The following is a 23,088-nucleotide window of genomic DNA, read 5'->3' on the forward strand; positions in this document are numbered from 1 at the left end:
TTGATGTTGAAACGCTTAAGCAAATCCTGGAAGTCTAAGGACTTCTCATGTAAAACATTTCCAAAATCTGAAAACGCCCTTGAGAAGTCCTTTGGACTTCCAGAGAAATGCTTTGAGTTTCCAAGGGCAAAAAAAATAATACACTTTTTTTTTACCGTGGAAATGTGCTTTACACTCCAAGCGGGGCGCTAGCGTTTCTCAGGTTCTACTTTCACTTTGTGCTGTGAGTCACACGCTATGCGGTTTATACTTCCTTGTCGGCCTCGTAGTCAGAAACACTAGTATTTTCGTCAGAAATGCAAGGCATTTCCGTGTCTAGATTCTTTATATAACCTTTTAACCGTCTCACCCTGGTGCTAATTAATTTTCGAGTCTCATACTCTTGTGACAATCCAAGACGAATCTTCTCAACTGCACGGCACAGTGGAATAAATTCAGATACCTGATTTTCAGTTATCCCGGCAAGTGATCTGTAAATGCGATCTTGCAAACCCTTAATGAACCTATAACGGGCGGGGAGATTGTTCTTCCCCGATTGTGATAGCTCATTCAAGGATTCAAAATCTGACATAATTGTTTCAGTGTCTAGTAAAATATTAAAACCTCGCTGTTGTAATTCTTTAATTTCAACAAGTATGGTATTTATGTTTTCGTGATTCATATTATTATATATTTTCATATTTTTAAATGCATGAAAAATGCTTTGCATGAGCGATGCTAGCATCACCAAAAACAAAAATAAACAGATAGATGATGAGCGGTTATCACTTACTGGGTACTCTTCACCGGCCTACGGTTCTTTCATGAGTCCTTTGTTAGGATTTTTTTTTCTTGGTCTTATATTAGACCTTCGTGTTGTGATTTTTCCCTTAGGCACCTCATGTTACCGTTTATTTTTGGCCAACACTCTTTCTGAATGTTTCTATTGGTGGGCACCCAGGTGACGTAGAGCTTTATGCATCCATCTATCTGTTTATTTTTGGGGGTCACTCACCCCATGAGGAACTTCTAGATCGTCAAATAACGGTCTAGAAGCTCGGGAGGGACGATACAACACAGAACAACCTTTAACCTCTGATTCGAGTGTCATAGCAGGCAAAGGCACAATGAACATGTAATCTTATCCCGAGACCTTATCCCGACGACACAAACATACACAGGTGGGTCATTTTCTACGGTCAGCAGCAGAGCAAAACCATCCATTGAATCGACCATTGGATGGTGCACAAAAGACACCCGCCATTGGCGGATTTAATTTATGGTTTTGCTTGCGCTGCTGACTTTCGATCGACCCAAAGGTCTTAGGGAGCGATTTCGTATATAACCCAACTGTTACTTGCGAGTTGGAAATTCGCTCTAGCAGTGGGCGGGACTTGTTTAAAATATTTTAATTGTATGTTTTCTCGAGCGCGGTCATATAACAAGCACAGAAGAGCAAAACAGTCGGATATATTCAGTAAAACGAGGATATTGTTTGTAAAAAAATATATATTCTACGGTAAATAAATGATTACATGTTATGAACTCGATAAAATATTTTATCAAGGTGGCTTTCTCAGGGGAGCAAATCCTCTGACGACGACAACTCTGCAAAGCGTTACACACTCTCGGAGGAGTTATCGTCGTTTGTGTCAGCGATAAGAGTTATATAACAGAATGAAATCTTCTGTTTGAGCTTCTTTGAAAATGCTGTTTTGTGGATCCCGGTTGCGACATGCTGTACAGAAGGTGGACAAATACCGAAATACCTACCGGCGGCGTTTATTGACTGGAATACAATTTCTTCACCTGTAATTGCGTTTATAGATTTAATAGCTCTTCTTGCAACTGTTTTACAACGCCCTGTGTTACCCAGTAGGCAGTTCTTGCTCTGAGTGACCACGCGAAGATTGTTTATAGAGTTATCAAGTATGTTACCGTTAATGTGATCAATGACAAAACCCTTAGGGATCACTCCAAAGAAACATTCATAGACGAAACGATGACATAAATACCTCTTTGAGCACGTGGCAGTAAATCTTGAATAACCACCATTATCAACTCCACCAACTGGTCGTCTTCGCGTGCAGTGTCGTACTATGCCATCTCGGTTTGCCTCATAATTTGGAATAGTTGGATGTGGAACAAATTCTTGTTCGGTAACAAATTCTTGTTCGGGGACGAATTCTTGATTCATTATACTATAAGCAAATCATTTGTCTAATTCATAATTTGTCTGAAAACTTATTTATGTAATCACGCTCCGAGAGAGTGTTCGAGGCTGGATATTTTTTATCATAATACCGTTTTAGTTCTCGATAGCGTTTCCCCCCACACGCTGAACATAATTGCGTTTTTCCTCGTACTCCAATGCCGCATCTGATACACGGCATCGGTCCTAGACTCCCGCCGCGGACCTGTTGAGCATGTTGTCCACAGTATTCGTGTCTGCAACGTCTGCTACACGGCGCTGATGAATTTAGTTTAATCCACTTGCATTGGTGCATATAATATATTTGTCTATTTAAATACTTGTCTTAATTATAATAATGAGTTTTGAAAGACTATCCAGAATAAAACCCGCAGGCGGTCGATTCGATCTTGACCGGTTAACCACTGATCGTCGACGAAGAGAGTTGGCAACGGTAATTGGTGTTATCAAGGATGCCAAAGAAGAGTTTCGTCGTGATGGTGCCGCACACACGTGGTCTTCGTATAAAATTATCCCCGGAAACGCGAGCGTTTCTCATGCTAGCATCGCTCATCGAAGAGTTTCCCGTGAAAACTCCTTGAGTTTCATCATTGATGGTACCATCAACGATACAATCGCGCGTAATATAATTGAGTATCTCGACGATAGAAGATATTTCGTGCAGATAAAATTTATTGTTGGAGTCGACGACGAGGGAACCCGAAAGTGGATTATCAGAGACAAACTAGACCCTGTTCTTGATCCGCGCGGAAAAACCATTTTGTTGAGCAAAGACTCAAACCCGGGAGTACTTGTTGGGATTGATAAACCATATTATGCCAGAGCGTATCCTGTGACCGCGGTCGTTTATGGAATTTATCCGATAAAGAAACCAAGTGTCGATAAACTCGCCCCGATGAGGGTGTCGCCGTTGACAGAGTCAAGGATGAATTGTGTAGCTGAGCGAGTAATGGAACATTTTAAAAATGCAATGCGAGGAAACGGCCTAACACCGCTAAGACAAACTAAAATAACAGCGTGGGCGACACACGTAGCGGATAAAGGAGCGTCAATAAATGATGTTGCTGAGCTAGAGCGATTACTAAAATTTCCTATAACGGTTTCATCGTTAACCGGTACGGTATTGTATGCGTGTAAATATGATTCCCGTGGAGCACCAATAACTATTATCGATCATAACAGTCACGCCTGGTCTGTCTCGGTTAGGATATTCCCGCGAGACCGTGTTGTGAAGTATTATCCGGAATTGCCGAGCGGAACCGCTAGCGGGGAGAGTGCGAGGCACTCCATGTTTGATTTTATTTATCAGATAAGTAAAACCGATCCGGTGTCTGTGTGGTTATTCAGAAGTAGCAAAGATGGAGAATATGATCAGTTTGTGAGACCCGACGGGGAAATATACAGAACAATGGCGTTACAGCACGAAATGAAAAAACTCGCAGAAAAATATCATGCGACGGACATTGATACGTTACTGACACACTGTTTTACTGTCCCGGGTGTTGTCGCGCATGTAGCCCGGGAACGAAATTCATGGAGACCAACTCCGAAAAGTTTTCTTGGGGATATCCAACAGAGCTGTGTCGAATACGGACACGGCGGTTTGTGGAATACTCGATATGATCACCGCGGTATGATATCCGTGGACATGACGGCGTGTTATCCAGGAAGTTTCCTTGGGCGTGGAGAATGCAGCGAATATTTTAAACGGTTTGGCCACGTTACAAACTCGATGACAAGAGTTGCTGTAAACGGACCATTGCCTGATTTTGACCTGACCGGATTTGCTTGTGTGTCGTCGTTTAAATTCGCTAAGGATTTACATCCTGTGTGTTATGTTTGGTTTGGCAGACATTTCGTTGAGAAGCGATGGGCACCGATAGTGTTATTGCGATACATGCTTGACAGTCGAATACTGTTGTCACTGACGGTCAGCGAAGCGATTATATGTTATTGTCGTCAAACCGAAGTTTGGTTGCCAACTCGGGGTACGTTAGAAGAAGTCATCGAAGATTGGTCACGAGAACATCCAGAAACTTCTATCGACGATATCATCAAGAAAGCTCCTGAAGTACTTAAAAATGACGAAAGCACAGCAAAAGATCTAGGACGAAGAATAATAGGGAAATTCACTCAAGGTGGAGCGTATGATCATAAACAACATCACAGTCGATTAATCATGGACAAGGCTGAATTGGATCTTGTTGTCGCTGATGCAGCCACGAACAACATGTTCTGTAACCGCGAAGATGTGTTTCTGTCAAACGGGGAAAAACTAGGGACTGTTTTTAGTTATATCGACGGAGAATCATCTCAGTACACACATTTGAGATCTTCGATGCTAGCTTATGTATCCATAAATTTGTTGTCGATGATTAATAGATTCCCTGTTGTCGCAGTGAGAGTTGCAACGGATTCATTTTATATCGATAAAAAACACTTAGCGGTGTTGAATAATGTTATATCGGATGATCCATCGTGGGGCTCGTGGAGAATAAAGAATGAAATGTTACAGGGATATTGTGAATCAGCTGACGTTGAAATCGTGGATGAGTATCGCAGCGCAGAAATGTCTTCGACGGTTTCGTCGGGGGCAACTTCGTTGCTGCCGCCGGTGCACGATCCTGTTACAAGACACAAAACAGTTTATCTAAACGGCCCTGGTGGTTCTGGTAAAACAACTCGGGCGATTGAATTATTTCGCGGTTCTGACTTGGTCGTGCTGACTCCCACACACAGACTTGCCAGGGAGATGAGACAACGGGATGTTAACGCGTGCACGTATCACAGTTTTTTCAAATACAGCGGCGGCACGTGGACACCTGAACGAATGGGAACGAAATATATTCCCGAGAAAATAATCTGGGATGAGATAGACACTGTGCCGTTAGATATATTAAAACAGTTTCTGGATTGGTTGCTAAAGAAAAATACCGCAGTGGTGATGTGCGGCGATCATGGTCAACCACCGCCATTTACAGGTGAATCTCCACACATGTGGCTGAAAACTTTTGTAGATTATTATGAGGAAATAACTAACGATGTTAGAGCACTCGATGAAACGCTGAAAGAGTTTAAGGCGTTGATCAGGCTACAAACCAATAAAGTCCAGTGTGAGATAATGCGTGAAATAATTCCAGAGACGGAGCTGAGCGACTTTTGGGAAACGTGGAAACCAGATGATTTAATTGTTGCAAGTAGAAAGATAGTCAGGGACACGCTTCAGCAGCAGTTATTTCAGTTACATCAGAAGAAATTTCCCATGCTGGCAGTGCCGTTGTGTTATAGACCAGCTGATACGCGATTGCAGAATATTGATGTTGATATTCCAGGAAAATCGGAAAAACAAAATTTAGTATTAAATGATATTGTTATCGTTGATGTTGATGCTGTCGAACAGGCACTGAAAATGAGCAAATCCCCGTGGACGCTAGGATACGCTATGACCATCCACAGTTCGCAGGGACTAACTATTTCAGATACAACAGTTTGGATTGTTGATGATCGCATCGAGTGGTCAAATTTAGTTTATTTAGCCGTGTCAAGAGTAAGAAGGATAGCTCAGTTACAAAGAATTGTATTAGATGATGTTATCAACGACAGCATCAACAGATCAATCGCTGATGATACAATAAGAAAGAAATTAGCCGGTTACAAACAGAGCGACAAAAAAAATGGTAACGAGTTTGATCTTGACGAAGCATTTATTATACAATTACAACAACAGCAGAATAATCACTGCGCGAGTTGTAATTGTTTATTGCTGTGGCAGTATTCGAAAAATAATCCAAGGCAATTTACCGTAGATAGAATAGATAGTAATCGCGGTCATACACGTGAAAATGTGATGTTGACCTGTCTTGAGTGTAACCGACGCAGAGGTGTTGCTGCAGTTATTTAAGTGATCGAGGTGGTAATTGTGTATCCGTGGGAATCACCTGAAGTTGCTCGCGTGTGAATCCACGCTGAGGAGCAGTCGAATCTAATCTGTAGATTGCGTTTCTCCCAGTTGATCTGGTTATGCTGGATATCTTATGTGTAGTAACACTCCATGTGGGATCGGTTGCTCTTTTTTTTCCTCCTTCTAGTTCGCCTGGTTCGTATAAATACCTAACGGTGACATTACCCAGCAACGGGGACGCTAGCGTCCCTGGCTGTGTTGAAACATATCTGCGTGTACTGACGCGGGGTATATATTTTTTTGTGATTGCATTTACAGGTCTCATGTTTGTTGTTCTGGTAATTTCATTATTCAGCGCGGCTATCACGTTTGGCAGTCTTGCAACCCATTCACGAGATCTCGTATCGTAAATGAATTCCCTCGCGTACTGGTATCCGAATAATCTCTCAGCGAGTGTTCTATTAAATCGCTCAACAATTGCCTGATCCCGATGAATTTCAGTATGCCCTCGTCGTATAACAACGTTATGCTGCTTTGTCAGTGATGACACCGCGCCCTGAAATTCTTTACCAGGATCAACTTGTAATAATCGGGGCCAGCTTAGAGGTCCTCGTTGATAAATTCGTTTAAACGCAGAGGCAACTTCAGCGGCTGTTTTAGTCGCTAACGGTTCTGCTTCTTTGTATCTACTAGCAACATCAACTACTGTTAGCGCGTATTTGTATGTTTTTCTACGGACAGTATCATGAGGCAGGAATAGTATGTCAGCCTGATGAACTTCATTGGGGGTACTAACATCAAAATGTGCAAAGTTGATTTGTCGAGGTGGTGGTAGGTAGATTTGCCATATTGCTTGTTTTGACAGCCATTTTTTGGCAACCTCGCGTGTTACTGATGCCGCGTTGGCGAGTTTATTAATTGCTGAGTTACCTCTCCAGTATCCGATTGGGGAATAATAAATCGCTTCCATTTTTATTTAATTATCCAGCGCCTAATGCTAATTTAGATTTCATCGCTGATCTTATTAACCAATTAGCGAGTGACTCCTTAAATGATTTATTTTTTATGGCGCTTAGTGCATGAATTAATTTCACATCCGCGATATGCCTGTCTTGTAGATCTTTACTTCGATAAGCAACATCATGTATGTGACACGCTGCGTCAATAGCGTTTATCGGATACTCTCCCGGTTTTGGTTTAGATTGTTCATCAAGTCTGATATCTAGTCGGGTCCCTGGACCGCAGTAATTGTATCCTGGGAGATGTTTTTCTCCGGGATACTTTGCCCAGGGAGTTCCGGGGAGCTTTCCAAGTTTGGCTGCAATGTCACCTCCGCTAAATTCTCGCTTTTTTTTTGAAATCTAAATTTTTTTGTGCCACATCGCGTACACTTACCAGAGAGTGCTTGTCTGTTATTTTTTGTTGTAATGGTTGTTATGTCGTTTGTAGGGGTTCGTGCCTTACACTTTACACAATATAGATCCATAATTATTATTCCTTATATACAAATGGAAATTACAGACTTTTCTGCGACGCGAAGGAAAGAACCAGTCAAGCATAATTCCGTGCTACCAAATTCTATCAGAATGATCATCATAGGACCGTCAGGATCAGGTAAAACGCAACTGCTACTGAACATGATAATGAAGTGGATGAAATGGGATAAGCTGTATTTGGTAGCACCATCTGTAGATGATCAGCGATGCTATAATGTTATAAAAGATTTTAATGAGAGTGCAAAAGCGCTGAGTGAAGACGGCGAGGAAGTAGTTGAATTTATCACTGATATCGAAGAAGCTCCCTCCGTGGAAGACCTTAACGGGGAAATAAATAACCTAGTAGTGTATGATGATGTGATGCTGGACAAGCAAAAAAATCCTGCAAGAATATTTTCACGGGGTCGTCATAAAAACACCGATGTCATTTATGTTACTCAACGTTACACACAAATACCAAAAGTAATCAGGGATAACTGTAATCTTCTTGCTGTGTTTAATGGAGTTGATGTTCATACGTTGAGAAATATTCATCAAACTTGGTGTAGCGGCGATATGGATATTAATAAGTTTAAGAATTTCTTTAGTCGCGCTCAAAGAAACCCGCACGGATTTGTGACAATAAATTTACACGACCCGCGGACACGATACCGTATCGGACTTGATACATTATATGGTTAACATAAAAATGTTTCCTTGGCGTCGAAGCATTTCTCGCACGCTAGCGTTTCTCGAATTTTTTTAGATATTTTTTTTTGTTCTGTGGTCTGAATAGAATGGTTTATTTCGTCGAAATAAGCCTTCTATCGAGGAATATTTTCCTGGAAGGGGTTACTGGTAAAATTGCTTTGGTCTGTTCGCCCTCCCTGCTGCTCAGATCATCCAAACCATACAGCCACCTGACAACTTCCAAAGCAAAAATATTTCCATCTTGCTTTTTGGTTTGAAAAAACAGACATTGGTCAAGATTTAGAACAGGGTCATCCAGCATTTTCAACGCCATTAACTAAAGTGCTAACGTTACAAGACTTATTACAAAATCTGCTGAAAAAAACTGACAATGGTCAAGATTTAGGACAGGGTCATCCAGCATCTTCAACACCATTAACTTAAGTGCTAATGTTACAAGACTTGTTACAAAATCTTCTGGAAAAACAGTTGATATTCAGGATTTAGGACTGGGTGGTCAAACATCTTCAACACCACGGGCCACAAGGACCATAAATGTAAAGTTTGTGGGCCATTCATGGTATATATTATAGTAATTCTACTATAATTAAAGAACCGATTTTTTTTTGTACAAGCAAAGGCCAAAAATATTACCTGCAGGCCTGTAGTAACAGACAACTCTGATTTGGGAATAGCATGATTTGTATACATGTACTGATATCGACAATATTAACTCAGATATCTGATGCCATTTGTCCAAGACCATCAAAGTTTAAAACTGTCTCAAATCAGTGGCTTAAGTATCAAAAGTCTCAAAACCTGCCATCTGAACATCCATTATCTTATTTCAAAATAGATAAGTGATTCTCATTTGCGTTAAAACAATCATCATATATCATGGTACCATTGGTCCCATATCTCTGAATCCTAGATGGAACTGTACAGTTTACACATGACACAAAACAATGTCAATGCATAATACACATTTGAAGACAGGGTTAAATTATGTAAACAGTAAAAAGTATCTTTGGAAGATAACTTCAATTAAAATTGCTGTTAAGGCTGCAACATTTACCAAAATTTCAAAGCATACATATGGATTTAAATAGCCCAAGTAATAAACATCTAATACTGCTTTGAATCAAATGGAAGAATATTATCTTAACAGTATTATATTGAAATTGGAAATATTATATTAACTGAATGTGGTAAGAATGCAGGTACAAAATTTAAACAAATAAAGAAATTATTTTTTAATTTTTATTTATTTACATTGAATATTTAAATAGCATAGTGTGAAATTATCATTCAAAAATCACTTTTCTGTTTAAAAAGAATAGAATCCATACATATTAGCTGATAGTAACCAGACACAGTCCCTTCTGAAAATATATCATGGTACCCTAGGTCCCATATCCCTGAATCCTATATGGAACCGTGTACAGCTTACACACGACACCAAACAATGTTAATGCATAATACACCACATTTGAAAACATGGTTGAATTTTGCAAATGGAAAAAGGTATCTTTGGTAGATAACTTCAATTAAAATTGCTGTTAATTAAGGCTGCAACATTTACCAAAATTTCTAAGCATACATATGGATTTAAATAACCCAAATAATGCCATCAGAAACTGAACCCTTCCCCCACCTACCCACTAGGCTAACTGAAAAGATGACTGATACTACAATATGCATGCTACACCTTGTTCAACTTATGACTGTTTCATTTGCTGTGCATTCAGTTAGTGCATATTAGGGGCCAACCACACCGGTTTTTAATTCTAGCAACCATTAAACAACCTGATAACAAATTATCTGCCCTCACTAGTTGAAAAGGAAACATTTTATAACCATTAAATTAGTTTTAAAATATTAATTATCTTGAGGCATAAGGAAGAAAAAAATTCTGGTACGAAAGAGAATCAATCTCACCTTGAAGGCAAACAACAAGTTTATATTTTAAACAAACATTCTGATATGAACTTGTAAAGTTAGGTGTCCCACAAGGATGAGTTCTTGGACCATTCCTCTTTTTACATCAACGATTTGCCAGATAAATTTAAGCAGAGCTCCATCAAATTTGGCATTTTCATTTTAAAGTTCTTTAAAGACAATGATAAATTATTAATATCCAGCTCCTTGCTAATGCTCCATTTGTGGCCCCCCCCCACTCATAACTGTTCAAAAACTTTAACTTTGTATACAAAGCAAAACACATAACCTATGACTGGAAAACAAAATTATTACTGTTCCATATTTGACTGGTTACCTATAATTTTGCACTCATCAAGCTGTCCCCCTTGCTCAGGCTGACATGGTAATATGGTAATGCATCCCTCTGGTTTAATGTATTGAGCAGCACATATGCAATTGCTTGAAAATTAAGTCAAACTCTGTGTCACCTACAAAAAAGCCTCTAATACAATGTTTTCCACCCTAAAGGAGATAATTACTCTGTATTTTAATGCATTTAGTTCAAGGAGATGGTAGCAGCTGATTCTATTGATAACAGAGTGTCTACCTTATTGGTGACATATCCACAGTACAATCACAAAACTAACTACAAAACTTTAAGCTATTATTTTTACTGATTGCTTTTTGAAACAAAAGAACAATGCTGCTGTAAGTTCATTTCTGTTTTCAAGTAATAATGAGAAATGCTGAGACTTTTGCACCATTTATAAATAAAAAAAGATCCAGAATGGTCATCCCAACTGATGTATTGAAATACATAGACTGTAAACATCCCTCTGAAGGCATACAAAGGGAGATCACAAGAGCAGAGGTGCATGCCACAATTATTCAGACTTCATCACCTGAGCTTGCAAAACGTGTGCAATTGTTGGAAATCATGTAAGTTATGAGCCCAACAAATATAAACTGGATTCAGTCTCATGAAAATTACCTCAGGTATAAGGCCCAACGGATTAATTTTCGAAAAGTTGGGTGTGTCAAAATAACAGTACACGTGGCCTTGTCAGGCTTGAGGGTTTTTAGTCCAGGCAAATGATCTATTTTTAAGTCACTTGTATTGAACCTGTGTTGGAACAAAACAATTTTGTGAGCACTGTTCAGCTATCCACTACTAACATGTTCATTATAAAATGACATTAACATCCAATCAACTGGGCCATAAGCTTATCAATAAATTAAATCAGGATTTGGTAATGGTAAACAACTGGTATGAGCTTGAAGATAAACACCCCCAAGTGAAATGCGATGATCTTGGATATTTCAACCAAAGTATAAAAAAATAAGAAAGAAAACTTGCAAATAAACCTAAAAGGAGCAGATTATAAAACATTCTGAAAATGAAAAACTACTTTGAAAATAATGATTGACAATATTTTGCACTGGAAATTAGAGGTTGCTAAGGTAATTAAAAATGTAAGCTCAGAGGACTCACCCAAGGGTTTTTAAAGCGTCTTAGTCAACATATTTGCAGAAACAATCATGGGTATGACTTTGTGTAACTCAATATTACCCTTCTTTAACACAACCTACCAGTCTCGTTTCGATATGAAATAAATAATCAATGATGGCTGTGTACTGTATGTACTCTCTTATAAGACGAGTCCAACTGCAAACTGCAGAGACCCAGATCTGCCATCACATAAAGTATCAGCAGATCTGGGTCTGTGCAGTTTGTTTGGAGTAATCAGTAGAATAAGCAACATAGACCCTGACCTGCAAGTGTATTATGTCTTGACAGATCAGGATCTTTGACTCAACTTATATGCGAGTATATACAGTATATAATTGTACCTCATAAATATGAAATGAAATGCTGCATTGCTAAAAAAAAAAGGATTGACAGAACCTGGGTCATTGTTATCACAAAGACTTTGATGAAGTGTTGTTGTTGTAGGGTTTAAAGCCATTTTTCAGCACATGATAGGATACACATGGTGGCCAGTATTAATGGTGGAAGAAGAACCCAGGAAAACCCCAGAAATAACCACCGACCCACGAGAAGCTACTGGCAAGCTTTCTCACATACCTATATTGGCTGAATCCGAGACTTGAACCGGCGCAGACATAGGTGAGATGGCAGTGATCCATAACGGAAAGCGCTTTAGACCACTCGGCCACTCTGAGCCCCTTGATGCAGTGAACTAATCATGAATAAGAGCCATGACAAACATACCATAGTAACTTTTTTAAAAATAATTTAATTGTAAATGTGCTTGTCCACATTGCAAGCTTTGATTTGTAGTATTTTCCTGATAAATTCTTTTATTTCATTATAATTGGAAAAGAAAATTTGAATATAAATTTTAGTTGTGAAAATGTAAATAACTTTATGACATCATGACTCTTAACAAAGGCCCCATCTTACAAAAAAGTGCCCTAACCTCCCTCCCATCTGTCAGAAATTTCTGGATGGAACTTATCCAGGATCACAATCACATTTTTTTATATCAGTCATGCTGTATGTTCTATTGTGATACCAACTGTTCATCATGGATATATACTTAAGCAAACAATATCAAAATGATCAGATCCTAAATATGTTTTACCTGTATCTTCAGATATATTCTACAAAGATATGTCGTAGAAACTGAATCTTTCCATAATAACAAATAAAAAGCAATACAGCAAATGCAACTATGGCAAACATTGTCAGTGTTTTACATATAAGATAGCAGTTACATGTCAGCTATAAGCCGAACTTGCATATTGCGGCAAAAGCTGCATTCTACAAAGATATATTCTACAAAGATATGTCATAGAAATTGAATCTTTCCATGATAACAGATAAAAAGCAATACAGCAAATGCAACTATGGCAAACATTGTCAGTGTTTTATATGTGAGATAGCAGTTACATGTCAGCTATAAGCCTAACTTGCATATTGCGGCAAAAGCTGAAATTCATTTTGTTTGACAGCATAATTTCTGTTACTGTATACATGTATCGTGTATATGTTTAAAAATTCAGGTAAACATTGTTACATTAATGGCAATCTTTTGAAAACTGTAAAACTAATTGTATTCACAAGATTCTGTCATAAACTATATAAGGCTTCAATTAAAAAAGGGCAATAACTCTATAAAAAAGTTGTAGGAGCCCATTGATTTTTCACTATTTGCATCAACAGATAATAATTTTGATAGCATTACCCATGTTAGTAGTGATCCACTGAAATTTAAGAGACAAGCTGCATTCACAAGATTATGTTGAAATACTGCATTCAGCTACAAGTTAAAAAGGGCAATAACTCTTATGACTGCAAAAAGTGATTTGTGGATATGCAAATCTTCAGGTCATGACCCTAGTAGTTTTTTCTTGGTAAATCTAATTTTCTTTATACAATACTTACCCATCACCATTACCCATCACCATTGTTTACTTTTCTTTTTTGAGCCAAAAAACTCAGTGTCCATTTGATGTGAATTCATCCTCCTCTAAAGTGAAGATCTGTCAGTATGACATAATTCACTCATGCAACTCACCTTGTCCTTGGTATGGTCATGCACAGATAATTAATTCATCTTTTTCACATACAACTATTGCACCAGGACATAGAGCAGATAGGAGGAGGGCATTCGATAATATAATGGGTAAATACTCCATAATTAAAAATTAATTTTACCCACCAAAAAACTAGATTTAAAAAGTAGCAACACCTTACCCATCTGTATTGTTTAGCTGATTTTATAAATAAGGAGGGTTGGCTGATGTTCTGTTAAAATTACTGAAACTAGAAAAAATGGAATGTACTCAATGTTGATAGTGATGTCCATGTTATGGAATGGTGGTGTTTCTCTGGGCCACATGTGCCACAATGATGAAACCCAGAAAAAAATGCCTGTGCTCTGATGCATTAGCACTTGGAGGTAAAATGAGAAGGCAGCAGGGGAACGCCAAAATGCTGCCTTCATGATATCCTCCAAGGAAGAGTGATTAAGGTAGTCCTGGTAGGTAGCAACCACTTGAACCTCAAGGGGTTTTAGTGGTGACAATCCCTCATGAGAGTGGCAGCCCAAAAAGAGGAAAAGCATGTAATGTGAGGAAAAGATGCTTCCTGCCCTTTCTTTCTCCTTAGGATACTTATGACAGAAATGGAGTGCCCTCGCATGACATAAAAGTCCATCTGTATCATCCACACCATAATTCGACAGAGACAGGATTTCTACTGGTACTGGAGCTATGGAAGACAACTACTTTTTGGCTGCCAAATCCCAGTTGACAAAAGGAAAGAAACCAAATCATAATTCTCATTAAAACCGAGACAGTGTCAATAGATAAGGCATAAATCTCACTTCAGTTCCAATGGTTCAAAGGGTTTTTTAGTTAATGACCATAAAACAGATGAAATATTTCATCTTGGTACAAGACAGGCAGGTCTCTAAAGCTCAAACTACTTAATCCAAACCAACCGCCACGCCTTAAGAGAATTTAAGCATGCTTGAAATGGCAGCTCTATAGCCCTTAATAAGGATGCTGAGCAAATGTACAAAAGGAAATCAGCAATAGAAGGTAGAGAAGGACAGCAAGGATCTACAAATTTCTACAGCGCCATGCTTTCTACTCAATCAGCTCAGGCTTTCTACTCAATCACCTCATGCTTTCTACTCAATCTGCCCATGCTTTCTGTCCAATCAGCTCATGCTTTCTATTCAATCTACTCATGCTTTCTACTCAATCACCTCATGCATTCTACTCAATCACCTCATGCTTTCTAGTCAATCTACTCATGCTTTCTACTCAATCTGCTCATGCTTTCTACTCAATCACCTCATGCTTTCTACTCAATCTGCCCATCCTTTCTACTCCATCTGCTCATGCTTTCTATTCAATGTGCTCATGCTTTTTACTCAATCTGCATATGCTTTCTAGTCAATCTGCTCAAGCTTTCTACTCATTCGGCAAAATCCTATCATTGTACTTGCATTTGACATAAATAAATAAAATATGGTTTAAACTAGATTAATCTCAAGATTTGTCTTTTACATCACTGACAACATTGTAGCAACATTAGAGTAATACTTGACAAGCAACATACTGATGGGAAACAGGGATGTCTCATCATTTACAGGGTATTACCTTAGACCTTCTCTGAGTTTAATTATCAATCAGCATTAAAATCCAACAAATTTTTCTTCTTTGGATAAAAACTTTCTAGCCTTTAGTTAGTGACTAAATTCTTGCAATCATATTCTCCTAGTGCAGTAACACTACTTATGTTTCTCTGGAATTGTTACTTTTTGAGCAAAACTATCCTACTGTTGACAGTTTCCAAGTTAATCACAAATCAATCGTTAAATTACCAAATACTGGTGTAGTCACCTCATTTGTACACTACCATGAAAATGATTTTTGTACAGTACCAGTTATAACTTTACAAGAAATTCATATTTCACAACATTTCCATAGATTTCCAATATACTAAACATAGCATATTTTACTATACACAGCCAGAGGCACCAGATTTACACTACAAAGTCACAACCTCTGGAAAACCCTCATGTACTTTTGTTACTACACTGCGATTCTGGAAAATATACATGTAAGCTGTAATTACAGTGTGATTCTGTGCCATCTCCAACTAAATTCTTATTCTGTTTATCTTTCACCTAATTATGAATAACATGGCAGTTTTATTACCAAAGAATTGATATACAACAGAACAAGGTTCATAATTACTGGGGCTTAGAGATGCTTTTTAATTAGTTTATTATTAAATTCTAATCCAATATTACAGTTTTGAGGTATTTAAAAAAAAACCTTATCAAGTTTCTGAACTTACAACATATATTGCGTATATGTTCATGGTGATACCTACACTAAAACTAATATTGGATTTTGACTCTAATTGTATCCCACCAAAATGACATTCATGTGCAGATTGCTCTCTAATTATAGCAAGGTCTCAAATGTCAACAAGTTGATAGTGTTAGAGACCACCTGGCAATAACCAGGTTAAAATTTATAAACTGATGGATGAAATGTTTTATCCATTATTTATATCCTTGATGCCCTTTGTTTTTAAAACTGGCAGGGATACAAACAAATGGGAAGCTAATCGAATACTTTATTTAATTGATTATGCAGTGCATTGCAGTTTTGGTCTAACAAAACTGGTCTTTCATGTATTACAAGATAGATTTTAATGTATTCCTAAATCAGAACTCAGGATATGTGTGATTTGCCCAATTTTTACAACTCTGCATGTTTAGTTAAAATATGGAAGAGTGTTAGATTTCGTAGGCTTTTTTTTACAACTCTGCATGTTTAGTTAAAATATGGAAGAGTGTTAGATTTCGTAGGCTTTTTTTTACAACTCTGCATGTTTAGTTAAAACATGGAAGAGTGTTAGATTTCGTAGGCTTTTTTTCACAACTCTGCATGTTTAGTTAAAACATGGAAGAGTGTTAGATTTCGTAGGCTTTTTTTTACAACTCTGCATGTTTAGTTAAAACATGGAAGAGTGTTAGATTTCGTAGGCTTTTTTTCACAACTCTGCATGTTTAGTTAAAACATGGAAGAGTGTTAGATTTCGTAGGCTTTTTTTACAACTCTGCATGTTTAGTTAAAACATGGAAGAGTGTTAGATTTCGTAGGCTTTTTTTTACAACTCTGCATGTTTAGTTAAAACATGGAAGAGTGTTAGATTTCGTAGGCTTTTTTTCACAACTCTGCATGTTTAGTTAAAACATGGAGGAGTGTTAGATTTCGTAGGCTTTTTTCACAACTCTGCATGTTTAGTTAAAACATGGAAGAGTGTTAGATTTCGAAGGCTTTTTTTTACAACTCTGCATGTTTAGTTAAAATATGGAAGAGTGTTAGATTTCGTAGGCTTTTTTTTACAACTCTGCATGTTTAGTTAAAATATGGAAGAGTGTTAGATTTCGTAGGCTTTTTTTTACAACTCTGCATGTTTAGTTAAAATATGGAAGAGTGTTAGATTTCGTAGGCTTTTTTTCATTAAACCAATACATCTCAAAAGAAAAAAAATTCAACAATCAAGATATACTATTTGAAGATTCTACGTGAAGTGGATAAAAACCAAAAAACATCTCATTAGTTCTGCTTGAAATAGCCCCACCCACTCCCAGTTTTTCGTCTCTTAAACCATTAATTTTCATTGCAAACAGTGAGAGTGTTAGAAAGTCACCAAACAAATCAGTAAGCCCATGGGACTAATAACCAGAAAATGCTATTGGTCATGTCCATAATCGGTCCTGCATTTCATGACACCAAAATAAGTCAAAATGTGGTACATGATTCAGTGGTAACTGCAGGTAGACATGAATATCAGCCATTAGTTAGGTTATCTACGTAACAAAAAATGGAAAAGAAAAGCACAAAATAAGATATAGCACATAATCAGCTTTTATTAAATTAACATGACCACTGTTTACTAACCAGGACAAGCTACTAATTGGCCAATTATCCTAATATCACACGCATCTAGAGGCTAGGCAGCTGAATCTCAGGTATCTGGATTTTACAAGGTGCAGTGAAATTCGTGGAAGATCACTTAAAGTTCTATTATTTTGATCATGACCCTGTTGATCAGCCCAAAAATCCTAATGTCAAGCCTAATTATGCATACATCAAGCCTAATTATGCATATATCATCATCTACTTATACTTAAAAAAGGTCTCTATACTTAAAAAAAGGTATCTAAAATATAGTTCATGCTTCACCAACTTTTATTACATTCTGTGTTAATGTTCTTTTCTCAGGTACTTTTCATGCTCGAAGCATAAAATTTAGTATTACATTTAACTTTGTAAGTACAGTGGAATCCAGTTAACTGGGACACATCAGGATTGAAACACTTTGGCCCAATTAAGCCACTGCCCCAATTATGCAGAAGAATTAAAAGGTATACATGACATATTTTGTCTTTTAAGATTTGTCCCAAATAAACAGCTGCCCTGACTAAATGATGGTCCAATTAACCTGAATCTACTACATTCTTATGGGAAGAAGACAGTAATGTGATGTTATACTTCACGCTTTAATTACGCTGCTTACATTTCTTAAGTACAGCTCCGGACCACATTTTTTAATGGTCAATATAATACCAAGTTGCCTTAGGGTCAATTTGGGAAAATTCAGACTTGCAGGTGAATTTTCACAAGTTCTGTTAAAGCTGAATAAACCTTTCTTCCGATTAAAAGGGTTTTGTGCAATAAGCATTTACTTCCAAAATGTAAAAAAATGATTGAAACTGAAGGCAAATCAAAGGTCTACATGTACTTTATGTCATGTTATTTAAGCTGAAATCTCCATACATCTGTTTTGAAATTTATTTTTAAATTCATTCTTGGATGATATATTAAATAAAAGAATGTTGCATGTAATGATCTTAGCTTATTATTATATTTAAAATAAAAGCAGACGAAAAAAAAACAATTATGTTTTTGGTCTTTATTTTAGATAAAATTTTGTGCACAGAAATAATAGAATACCATTAATTGCTCTGTCCAATCCAACACAACTGCCCTCCAAAGTTCTCTGCTTTGAGTTTATAACCATAATCTGTTTAATAACCAATACCATGCTTAAATTATCCAATCAGACAGCCAGTACAATCACCATTTGGAATTATCTCTTTCATTCTGCATATCAGTTGTGATCTTCAGTGTGAGGCATGATCAGACAACAGGTGACTCTAAACCATGCATATTTTTTCCATCTAAATTTTCTCGGATTGACCCTGTATCATGGGACCCGCTGAATGACTGCCTTTATAGGGTGGGGGGTGGGGGTGACTTTTGTTTAATTTCAGTAGTAAAGATATGGAGAGTTTAGTTTGGTTTTCCTGCAGAACCTTATTCAATTGTATCATGCCAAGGAAATGGGAGCTACATGTAAGTAACTCTCCCAAGAACACATCAAGGTAGTCAACCCTAATTAATATGGCACCCATGACCTTTGGATTAAAAGTCCCAACACTCTACTGATTAAAAGTGCCAACACTCTACCGACTGATCTACAACAGTTCACTTTCTTAACTTACTTTTTAAAATGTCAGTTGAAATGATATAAAGGAATCTTTTATAAATCGTTTTAGGCAAATATTCTGACACCATTAGAAAAAGCATAGTAAATGATACTTTACAAACACTGTAATAAATGGAGGTAAAGATAAAAAATGGTAACTTCAATTTCAAAAGTAATGAACTGGGAAAAATGGCTGAAATTGACAAAAACAAAATGAAGGAACAAAGAAGCATAAAGTCAATTATGGAGATGAAATAACGGGATCAAAAATGGGATAAACATACAGCATAACATTTATTACATTATCACATATTAAAATATTTGGTAAGAGAATGACTGAGGGGAAAAAAATTAGTTGTCATTCCTACTGGATTTAGTGAATAAAATAATGAAGATAATTTTCTATAATATTCAACTTTCACTGAGTTTAAATCAAAGCATAATATGAATATGAAATAAAAAAATATGTTCGGGTGAACCTAAAATCAAAGGTAAGATCATCCTATATTATTTTAGGGTCACTCTAAATCACTGGCCGAAAGATGTAAGATATGTTATGGTTAGTAGAAAAGATTGCTTATAATTAGCATTGTGTCTCATATTAACGTCATCGTAGTCGTGGACAATTGGGGTAAAACGTTAAGTTTTAGGGTGACCACAAATACAAATTTTGGGCGACCCTAAAATAATAAAGGGTAGCTCAAAATAATGTAGGGTGGCTCAACATTCTTTACTTTTGATCTTATCCGAACGACATACTTTACATTTACAACAATGTTGTATCTGAACTTACCAGTGGGAAAAGAGATGTCCAAAATGGTTCAAGCTAATCACATCAATGTTACAATATTAACTCTTCCTGTAACCCAAATGGACCAGAGTTGCTATGATTCCCGGTGCCCTTATATAGCCACTTTAAGGTCTCTACAAACAAAGAAACCCGTGTACCGTCATTATACATTGTGGCGCCTAAATTTTGTGCCGGAATTTTGAACGTACGTTGCTGACAATGATATCACTGCACGCACATTCATATCCAAGTGCCGTGATTGGTTTTCAGACAGGTATGAATAGATCAACAACCCCTCTCTCGCCTGTCCACTCGTGCCTGTCTGATACCGTCTTGTGACTAGACCAGTAGCACAATACTAAATGAGAACACCTGTCTATTTATGCACTAAAACTTACCTTGCTCACTGATCGAGAGAACATACAATCAGTATTCTTACCTGTTTGTATTCGTGTTATGTCTAAATAATTTCAATTATCGCAGGTGAAAAGTACTGCTGGATACGAACCGAGAACAAAAACTCACTTTTACGACCGACCAGTCGGAGAAACGATACAAAGCCTAATGATCGTAGCGACTTCTATCTCTTAATCTTCTCTATTTGTCGTCTGCACCCGAGTAAGCAGAGTCAATGGGGAGCTTGATTGAGATTTCTTTCCACTGATGAAAGATAGCACTAATCAACTCAGACGCTAATAAATAAGCCATTATTAGTTTGCAATGCCTATGTCAAACTTCAGATGTTCCTTTTTGAGGAGTAATTTTTAAAACAAACAACAGAAACACTGAATGATTTGCCTTCGCATTATGCGACGGCAAACCTGCGTCAGTGTTGTTTATGGTTGGACCGGACTTGTAAGCGAGTACAGGTGTAATTAATTGTAATTTATGCTTGGAAGGAAATCCCCAGATGTTGATGATTCTTTTAGTGATAAAAGGGGTCCGTGCATTGTTGTTGTTGTTGTTGTGGGGTTTAACGCCATTTTTCAGCACGATAGGCTATACATGGCGGCCAGTATTAATGGTGGAGGAAGAACCCGGAAAACCCCGGAAAGAACCACCGACCCACGAGAAGCTACTGGCAAGCTTTCTCACGGGTCCGTGCATTGTTATATATATATATATATATATATATATATATATATATATATATATATATATATATATATATATATATATAACAAATGCTAAAGCTTGTAATGATTATTGCATTTTAATTTTGATTTATATACCGCAAGTCTGTCACCATTCACAAACAATACTCCAAAAATACTAGTACCCGCAGTTTTTTCTGGGGAGTAGGGAGGGAAAACGTGTAATGGTCAATTATTAAGTTTTATTTATGTAGGACAAAACAAGTTTAGAGGAGGGAGGGGCGCAAGTGCCCCGCACCCTTGTTCCTATGTGAGGGCTCCAATGGTAGCCGGGGCTACGAAAATAGCACAAGAGTTTTGTTCAGTGCGAAATTCCACTCTAGGAGTCAGGTTGTCAACCAAAATTCTGAGATTTTGTTATTGTTCTCCCTCTGTGAGAGATCACATAATAGAGAGACAATACGACAACATGATTCAAGTCAGGCTTCCGCTGTCTTTACGTAGTACAATGGAGATCTGATTTTAATCAGACTGGCTCATGCCACATACCCGTCCAGTACCCCCCCCCCTCCACAACAACAACAACAATGTTAAAAATAAAAAGCATCTCGGATATAAAATAAAATGCAAAATAATTTATTCGTTTCATTCATCAATTTAGAATTTCTACCCTGATTGTGCCAGGCAGGCCCGGCCCTAGGGCAAGGCAAACGAGGCAACCGCCTTGGGCCCTGCGCTTTCAGGAAATCAACTCCGCAATGCAGTTTTTTTGTGCTTGGGGCCCCACTCAACGCTTTTGCTGCCTTGGGCCCCGCACATCATAGGGCCGGGCCTGGAGCCAGGGGATCTCAAACACTGTCAACTTGTTGACGCTTCGAATGAAAGATTTTATTTAGTAATCCGACCACCATATATGAATGTGTGATTCTGTTTTGAAGCGACAGATGTGGTCTAATTCACTGTCTTTGATAATCTCAATAGTTCCATAAATTCTGGATATACGTATATTTGAACACACGTGACCAAGAGTTTCTCCTTTTTATATATTCTAGTTTGGGTTTTTTTCTTTCTTTTTTTTAGTTTTTTTTTGTAATATTAAAACACGCAAATTTGTATTGTATGTCGTCTTTTTTCCATGATTATATGTTATATACCGGTATATCTACATTTTGTGATCGACCTTAGTAATTGAGTTTAGGGCGCACCTGACTACTCACATCTTTTTGTCATGATATTTGATAAATAACATATTACATAGCTAATATTTGTCTATGATTGTAGATAATATATTTATATCATTTTTATTTGGAGACAAACGTGTATGTGATCTTTTGACCCAAAAAACATTCAAGAAACAAATTTTCTTTACAGTTTCATGGCAAATTCTATTTTAAGTTGACATAAACAGGTAAATGCGACAAGTGGAGAGGTATATCAAGTTGTTTACTTTAGAATTACTTCCTATTTTAAAGCCAGTTTTTAGAGGAATCAATTTTAGTTGTGTTTCAGTCGAGAGGATTTTATTTGTTTATTTATTCCAATTATTCATTAGAATTACAAAGTGACATCTGTGTAAACCTAGAACTAAATTACTATCTAGGAAGTATTGCGAATTCATACAGAGACATTTTTGGATTATATTATTGTGAGACATTAAAATTTTTAGCACACAACAGCATTCCAGGATTTTTGCACATCATCACATTCGATATAGGAATTCATTCGGGAGACGAGTGGAATTCATTTGGAACATTACACTTTTGTACTTGTGATAGAACTCTTAGGACTATTTGGGATTTAACTCGCAATACCGTAAGTTCTTTTTAAATTTTAATTTTGTATTCAAGGGAAATAAAATATTTGTCGAATTTTATTTAACTTGCTGGTTTCCGCTCTTTTTTGTTGCGAAGTTCAAGACCATAGAGTCATAACAGACGTCATTACCAATATTGAACTCAGACACATTTTTTAAATACTA

General features: G+C 37.3%; 1 protein-coding gene across 3 annotated transcripts in view; it reads right to left on the bottom strand.

Annotated features, from left to right (window-relative positions):
• LOC149807885 (interleukin-6 receptor subunit beta-like) overlaps positions 1 to 20,676 on the bottom strand; it is a 197,527-nt gene extending 176,851 nt beyond the window's left edge. Inside the window, exon 1 of one of the 3 annotated variants that reach the window (XM_089971622.1) lies at positions 20,542 to 20,676. The gene's annotated coding sequence lies outside the window, so the exon portion shown is untranslated. Of the gene's footprint in view, positions 1 to 20,019; positions 20,351 to 20,455 lie in introns of those variants that run through there. The other 2 variants (XM_089971604.1, XM_089971613.1) reach the window with 2 other exon arrangements.
• Between the last annotated feature and the right edge of the window lie 2,412 nt (positions 20,677 to 23,088).

Source organism: Sinohyriopsis cumingii, chromosome 1 (assembly GCF_028554795.1).
Source record: "Sinohyriopsis cumingii isolate HCF-2022 chromosome 1, ASM2855479v2, whole genome shotgun sequence".
NCBI lineage: Eukaryota > Metazoa > Mollusca > Bivalvia > Unionida > Unionidae > Sinohyriopsis > Sinohyriopsis cumingii.